This window comes from Chiloscyllium plagiosum, chromosome 7 (genome assembly GCF_004010195.1).
Source record: "Chiloscyllium plagiosum isolate BGI_BamShark_2017 chromosome 7, ASM401019v2, whole genome shotgun sequence".
NCBI classification, from domain to species: domain Eukaryota; kingdom Metazoa; phylum Chordata; class Chondrichthyes; order Orectolobiformes; family Hemiscylliidae; genus Chiloscyllium; species Chiloscyllium plagiosum.
In genome coordinates, this window is record NC_057716.1 from 33,070,612 (window position 1) to 33,079,451 (window position 8,840).

Sequence of the window (8,840 nt, forward strand, 5' to 3'; positions counted from 1 at the left end):
GTGTTTTGGCTTTCATTAGCAGAGAGATTGAGTTTAAGAGCTGCAAGGTTATGCTGCAGTTCTATAAAGCCCTGGTTAGACCACACTTGGAATATTGGGTTCTGTTCTGGTTGCCTCATTATAGGAAGGATGTGGAAGCTTTAGAGAAGGTGCAGAGGAGATGGACTGCCTGGACTGGAGGGCATGTCTTATGAGGCAAGGTTGAGGGATCTAGGGCTTTTCTCATTGGAGCAGAGAAGGATGAGAGGTGACTTGATAGAGGTGTACAAGATGATAAGAGGCATAGATAGAGTGGATAGCCTGGAAGACCAAATGCAACACATCTGCTGGTTCCCCTTTCTCTACTCTGGTTGAGACATAGATTAGATTAGATTACAGTGTGGAAACAGGCCCTTTGGCACAACAAGTCCTCACCGACCCGCCGAAGCGCAACCCACCCATACCCCTACCCCTACATTTACCCCTTAACTAACACTACGGGCAATTTAGCATTGCCAATTCACCTAACCTGCACATCTTTGGACTGTGGGAGGAAACCGGAGCACCCGGAGGAAACCCACGCAGACACGGGGAGAACGTGCAAACTCCACACAGTCAGTCGCCTGAGGCGGGAATTGAACCCGGGTCTCCGGCGCTGTGAGGCAGCAGTGCTAACCACTATGCACCGTGCCGCCCACATGTTCAAAACTCCTACGAGTTGGTCAGACATGATTTCCCTTTCCATAAATATTGAGTGTAAATAGTGGCCCCAGCACTGATCCCTGTGGCATCCACTAGTGATAGCTTGCCATCCTGAAAGTGATCAATTTATTCCAGTTCTCAGTTTCCTGTCACTTAGCCAGACTTCTCTCAATGCTAATATGTCACCTCCAGCACCTTAAACGTGGCACCTTATTGAATACTTTTTCAGAATCCAAATATATTGTATATATTGGTACCCCTTTATCCACCCCTTTTATTGCAGCTACAAGGACCTCTAATAAATTCATCAATTTCCTTTCCACAAAATCATTTCATTCTGCCTTAATGTATTATTATTATTGAAATGTTCCACTCCTACCTTCTTAAAGATGAATTCTAGCCTTTTCCCACAGATAGGTGGTGTGCTAGCTAGAATACAGTTTCCAGCTTTCTGTTATCCTCTTTTCTTGAATCGTAGTGTTAAATCTGTAGTTTTTAATATGCTGGAACCTTCCAGAATTTTGAAAATGAGCCATTTCACTTAAGACCCCTGTATACAAACCAACTGGTGCAGGGAACTTCTCAACCTTTAGTTTTCCCTGCATTGTTTCGCTTGTGTTATGATTGTTGTCAGTCCCTTCTGCCTCTTCTCAATCTTTCCTTGGAGAAACACTTCATGTTTTCTGCTAAGATGTTACAAAGTAATTGCTCCAGCCATTTCCTCATTTCCAATTATTAATTCCCCACTTGTTGAAGCCCAGCAGTCTGCTTCATTCTTTCTTTCAGGTTTTCTCTCATAATCTAATTTCTCCCTCTTTTATTTCAGTCAAGCTTTTCTGGTTTCTAAAGTTTAACCAATCTTCTAGCCTGCCACCAATCTTCATAACATTGGATGCCTTTTCTTTCAATTTGATACTGTTCATAACTTTATTTGTTAACAATGGATTGTGCATCTATCTCATAGAACCTTCTATTCTCAATGGAACATGCTTTTGTTGTGCATTATGAACTATTTTCTTCAATGTTTTTCTCATGCCCTGACGGTTAACCTAATTTCCCGTTGCACATTATCATCTCTTTTATTAGACTCTTATAACTGTTTATAAATTTGGAGCACTAGTTTCAGGCACAGTTTACTCACCCTCAAAACTAAATGTGATATTCTAACACATTATTGTCAGTCTTTCCTAGATATCTACTATTAGTCATTAACTAGCATTGTCTCATTTCACATTAACAGGTCTGAAATAACCTGTTCCCTCATTGGTTCCAGAATGTATTTTACTAAGAAATAGTCCTTGAATATACTCTATGAAATCATCTTGCAGTTTATTGCTGCCAATTTGATTCATCCAGTTTGTATGAATTAAAATTGTCTATGATTTTTGCTGTACCTTTCTCACAAATCCCCAATATCTATCGATTTATACTCTGTCCTACAGTGTAGCATTTGTTAGAAGACCTATACATGGCTACCTATACATCTCTTTATCATTTCTTGTCTTAACCCAAATTGTTTCTCGATTCTGATCTTGTGAACCAAGATCATTTGTCGCTACTGCACTGAGCAATCCTTGATTAATACTTCCTTTCCTCTCATTTGGTCATTCAGATATGTTAAATGCCCTTGAATGTTCAGGTCTGAGCCCTGCTCACTTGTAACCATTTCTATTATTTATATTTTTGCTCCCAATTCATTTATTTTGTAATAGATACTTCTCATTCAGATAAAGAGCCTTAAATTCTATCTTTTCACTTATTTCTCTACTCTAACCTTAGATACCATTGTCAGATCAAAAATGCAGTAGCTAATCTGCAAGCAGCAACCTTCACAAAGAGGAATGCACTAACACCCAGATTAACTTTTTCTGTGATTTCGATCGGTGGTTAAATATTAGTCAAAAAATCGGACCTTCTTTGGGATCTCTTTGAAGTAAAATCAGGGGATCTTTTACATCAGTTGGGGACCCTTGTTAATAAGGAGAAAGTGAGGACTGCAGATGCTGGAGATCAGAGCTGAAAATGTGTTGCTGGAAAAGTGCAGCAGACCAGGCAGCATCCAAGGAACAGGAGAATCGACGTTTCGGGCATGAGCCCTTCTTCAGGATTCATTCCTGAAGAAGGGCTCATGCCCGAAGCGTCGATTCTCCTGCTCCTTGGATGCTGCCTGGCCTGCTGCGCTTTTCCAGCAACACATTTTCGACCCTTGTTAATAACTCAAACAAAAGACAAGCACCTTTGGCAATTCAGCACTCCCTCAGAACTGTACTGGGGGGTCAACTGGGATTTTGGACTGAATCCTATGAGACCTGAAACTTCTGACATTGTGAGTCCTGTTCTAGGGACAAGAGTAAGAATTAGTTACCAATGGTCCAGCAAACACTTCAGTCAAAGGCATCATAGGCTGGAGGCAGAGTAATTCTAATTTCTCCTTCATCTTTCAAAGCTCGAGTAATTTATTAGAAATGGTATGGTTTTATGAGTAGGAGAGGGTCATCTTGCTGTTTGTCTGAAATCTAATCTAGGGCATGGTTACATATCTGTGGCCATGAATGGCTGTGGTGCCTGTAGAAGTGCGTGTTCTCAATTGCCATAATGGGTGGCGGGAGAGGGCAATAGGCATGTCAAGTGCAGAACTGAACCCCTTTGAGGAACAGTCACCACTTTGCGTTTCTCATTCTAACTCCACAAGTTGCTCTCAAACCTCAACGAGCTGATGACTCATCATAATCGGCAGAAAAATAGCAGCCTGTTATTGTCAAAAGGAGGAGAATGATCTGATGTTATTCTCACAGGGAGTTCCCCCCAAGATGTAGCCACAGGTTTATCTTTCATGAAAAACATTGGTTTCTTTTCTGGTTTGATGCTTAAGTGATGGAATTCGAGAAGGTCCTGAGACAGAGTGGGTCAGGCACTGATCTTTCACCTGAACAATCTGGGCTCAAAGCCATTGTTGACCAGTGAGATGTAAGCCCCTGTCTATGACCCTCATTGCTTCTGCCTGACCGTAGTCTGACCAGTCACTGCTCAGCCTCTAGATGGCACTGACAACCTTCATCTTGGACGAACACAACTGGTTCACTGAGTGCCAGACAATGGCCCTGTCCAACAAGAGTGAGTCAAACTACTTCACCTTAACCTTCAGAAATGGTATGTTGATTCCCCAAACTCACATCCTTTTTGGAGAAGGAGATGGGCAGTGACATACTGCCTTTAGTAAATGAAGCTCCTTTGGAAATGTTTCAGGGACCACTGTGATGTCCATGTATATGCAGTCAATGACACCCTGGGCGAAGTCAAGTAGAGGATTATACTTTTGCAGGATGTTTTCACAATTGCCGTTCCTGAGCCTCTGCCTGTACTCTCTCTCTCTCTCTCTCTCTGATATGCAGGTAATACCTCCCATAACCACACCCACCACCCCCAATGTCCCGTGTTCCTCGATCTGTGTTGTTCCCCTCTGAGCTCTCCCTATGCACATCACTGTACTGATGGGTGTAACTGAAGGTCATCTCACTCTTCATCCCAGATCCAATCTAATATAGGCATCGCATGGCACCACCGAGATTCATTTCGCATTTAATGTTGTGATTGGCTACCCACCGTAGCTTCTGTCAACAAACTCTGTCCTGGTGAGAAATGTGAAGGCAGCAGTGGACGCTAGTTGTTCCAGTGTTTGCCTGACTTTTAATGAGCCAACAGATTGCAGTACAACTCATCTCCTCTTGACTTCAATAGCTTGCAAAAGTATGCGCCATGAAATTGAAATGTTGTTTAAAATAGCGGTGCAGTTAACACTTTCACATACTCCTTTTTTGACCCCATGTCACTGGAGGGAGATATGTTGCATATTCCTTGGGTAAACACAGACGTTGATGCATTGGACTTTCCTTTTCTTGCTGCTGCCACATTTGCTCTGATTCCAAGCCTCCTCTAAAACCATGTGCTCCTCCATCCTTCAACGGGTTCCTGGCCAGAACCAAAGTTCAGGAATTAGGTCAGAGAAGCAGACTGTGATATTTTAACATGTTAGAAAGCCAGCTCTTCACAACACATTACTGACTATGAAATCAGTATACAGTAATTGGGGATGGAGAGAATCCAGAGTCAGAAGAGGAGAGCCATGACTCTGTGACTTGATCTTACTGGATTGTAGATGGAGGGAGGTTACAGAGAGGGAGAAAGGTGGGGCCATGGAAAGATTTTCAAATTCAGGAACCAATGCAAAATCCAAATCTAACTCACCAGGAAGACAGTCTGTCTCTTAATTCCTGCGATGTGGACATCACTGGCAACGAAACAGTTCTTGTCCATACCTAGGTGCCTTTGAGAAGACAAACATATGAATCAGGATAAGGAAAGAGGCCATTCAACCCTTCAAGATCTGATTATAATTTCAAATCCACATTTCTCCCTACTCTAATAGCATTTCACCCCTTGCTTAACCATCTGCTTCTGTCTGAAGGATATTCAAGGGTGGCATGGTGGGTCCGTGGTTAGCACGACAGATTCACAGCACCAGGGACCACCCTCGAGTGACTGACTTGCATGCTCTGCTAGGTTTGCTCTGGTTCCTTCCCACAGTCCAAAGACGTTCAGGTTAGGTGGATCAGCAATGCTACATTGCTCATAGTGTGGAGGGTCGTTGGTTTGTGCAAGGTTTGTGAAGGTTTGTAGCTCAGGTCAAGGTTTAGGGTGTAGGTTTGCTCGCTGAGCTGTAGGTTTGATATCCAGATGTTTCATTACCTGGCTAGGTAACATCATCAGTAGCGACTTCCAAGTGAAGCGAAGCTGTTGTCTCCTGCTTTCTATTTATAAGTACAGTTGTTCGCGGGTGGCACTTTCTCGGATGACATTCCTTTCCCATCTTTGGGCAAGTTGTAGCGTGTTGCGCCCATAGTTGGTTTAGCCATGGGAAATGCAGGGTTACAGGGATAAGGTGAATCTGGGTGGGATGCTCTTCGGAGGGTCAGTATGGACCCGATGGGCTGAATAGCCTGCTTCTGCATTGTAGGGTTTCTACAACTTTGCTTCCAACTCCTTTTCCCACTCCAATCTTTAACCATCCCCCATGCCATTAGCAAGAGATTTCCAGGACTTGGACCCAGTGACACTGAAACAACAAAGCAGCATTGTGTTTGGGGAACTTGGGAACGTGGTGTCCTACACATCTGCTGCCCTTGTTCTATGATGTGACAGAGGATGTAGGTTGAGTGGTGCTGGTGAAGGAACGTTGGTGTGGTGCTGCTTTGTATCCTGTAGTTGGTTTGCATCGCAGTCATGTTATGCCACAGGATGAGTGTGAATGTTAACAACAGTGTGCAGTCAATTGTTACTTTGTCCAATGTGGTGTTCAAGCTTCTTGAGTGTTGTTGGAGCTGCACTCGATCAGGCAAGTGGGGAGTATTGCATTATTCTCCTGACTTGTGCCTTATTAAATAAAGGCATTTAACAAGGTTTGAAGACAGACTGGAAATCTAGGTTAAAAGGTAAGAGAAGCAGTGGCAAACATATTAAAAGAAACTTCTAAACTCTCAAAAAAATGTCTTCCACGGAGAATGAATTATTCCATGGGAAACATGCACAATCCATTGTTAACTATGAAGGTTAAGGGTAGTATTAAACCCAAAGAAAATGTTCAATGCTACAAATTATAATGGTAGGTCAGCACATTGTAGAAACCATCAAAGGATGATTGAAAACTAGTGAAAAACTGGATTTTGAGAGAAAGCTAGCAAGAAATAGAAAAACGGAAAGGGAAAGCTTCTATGGGGCTGTTATGAAGATGCGTTTGCTGAGAAAACATTGAGAATAACATTAGCTGGACATATTTGGTTCAACCTTTGGAAAGAAAAATTTGCAAAGCAAACAACACTGGCTACAGCGATAGAAGGAACGTGTATTTGTAAGAAACAAGCTTGGATCAAGACAACACACAGCACAAAGTAGTGAGTGAAGGGAAGGAGGAACTCAGTGAGATAGTGTGGAGGGAGGGGTGAGATAGTGCGAATGGACCGTCAAGATTGTGCGGGTGAGGTGAGATAGTGCAGGTGGTGGGGGCTCTGAGATTCACTAAGCTAGTTTTGGATTTAGCTTCTTCACTCTTCAACTCTGTGAACATGAAGAATGCTCATAGTGGTGAAGAGTGGCTCGGTGGCTCAGTTGTTAGCACTACTGCCTCACAGCACCAGGGTCTCAGGTTCGATTCCAACCTCAGGTAACTGTCTGTGCAGAGTTTTGCACATTCTCCCTGTGTCTGCGTGGGTTTCCTCCGGGTGCTCCGGTTTCCTCCCACAGTCCAAAGATGGGCAGGTCAGGTGAATTGGCCATGCTAAATTGCCCATAATGTTAGGTGCATTAGTCAGAGGGAAAAGGGGTTTGGGTGGGTTACTCTTTGGAGGGTCGGTGTAGATTAGTTGGGCTGAAGGGCCTGTTTCCACACTGTAGAGAATCTAATCTAATCTAACGGTAAGGAAGAGAGGAGAGGAGCACAATACTGTGAAATATGACACACAATAGGAAATGACTTGGGAAAAGCAGTAGCGAGTAGGGCTAAGAGCAAAATACCAAGCAACAGTTCTCCAGAATAAACTGCATGCCAATCAAGTGTCAATTGCTACCCCTTTAGCCTGCAGTTTATTGTTTCATATCCTATTAATCCTGGCCTTCATAACCTCTGTGGTTTGTGCTGCAACTTCTGTTTTGCCAGACCTTCTGCTAACGGAAAATTTTCAGGGCTTAACCATTCTCAACACCAGCTTCCTGTACCCCAAGCTTTTCCACATGGTTATGTTGAGCAGTATAGGACATTACGTAACCATTGACTGCTCTTTTTTTTATGGTCATGCAGTTAAACTGCCTAAACTGCACTAACTATTTTCACATATGGAAGTATTTTGCTCTTAATCTAAATAATGGGAGCTATCAGGGTATGAGGCATGAGTTGTCAATGACTGGATTGATGAACCTTACTAAAAGTGTTGTCATTGGATAGGCAATCATTAATATTTAAGGAGCATATGCATGAATTAGAACATTCTTATCTGGCGCAAAGATAAAACAGGAAAGGTGATTCAATCATACCTTTCAAAACATATTAGGGGTAGTATTAGAAGCAAAGAGGGGGTATAAATATTGCAAGAAAAAACCATAAGCCTGAGGACTGGGAGCAGTTTAGATCTCAGCAAAAGAGGACTAAAATATTGATCAGAAAGGATAAAATAGAAAATGAGAGTAAATATGCAGGGAACATAAAAAACTGGTGGTATGATCTTCAATATGTGAATCGAAAAAGATTAGCAAAGACAAGGCAAAGGAGGACATGATGAATGGTCGGGTCCTGGGAAGCACTGAAGATTGAAAGGATCTTGCTGTGCATATACCCTGGTCCCGTAAGGTATCAGGACAGGTGTGCCTTTATTAGCTGAGGCATAGAGTTTAAAAGCAGGGAGGTTATGCTGGAAATGTGTAAAATGTTGGTTAGATAACAGCAAGAGTGTTGTGTACAGTTCTGGAATCCACATTACAAAGGAATATGATAGCACTGGAGAAGGTACAGAGGAGATTTACCAGGATGTTGCTTGGGCTGGAGAGTTTCAGGTATGAACAAAGATTGTACAGAACTTGGGGTTGTTTTCCTTGGAGCAGAGGAGATTGAGAGGGCGCATGATTGAGATGTACAAAATTATGAGGAGCATAGTTAGGCTAAACAGGAAGATACTTTTACCCCTAATGGATGGATCAATGATCAGGGACATAGATTTAAGGTAATGGGCAGAAGGTTAAGAGGAGATATAAGTAAAAGCGTTTCACCAAGATGGTGGTGGAAATGTGGAACTCACTGCCTGTAAAGGTGGTAGATCTAGAAACTGTCAGGACATTTAAAAAGTATTTAGATATGTACTTTTTAAAAAGTATTTAGATATGTACTTGCAATGGCAACGCATGCGAGACATTGGGCAAAGGCTGGAAAATGGTTGTAGAATAGTTAGGTGATTGTTTTTGACCAGCATGAGGGAGTTTTTCTGTGCTGACTATCTCTATGATGCTATCAGCACATAGAGGCATTGACTACAAGTGCAGGTATTTTAGAAATGTTGTGACTCTATGACAAACATAGATCCTTTACAATGGGAAATGGGGAATTTATAATGGGAAGC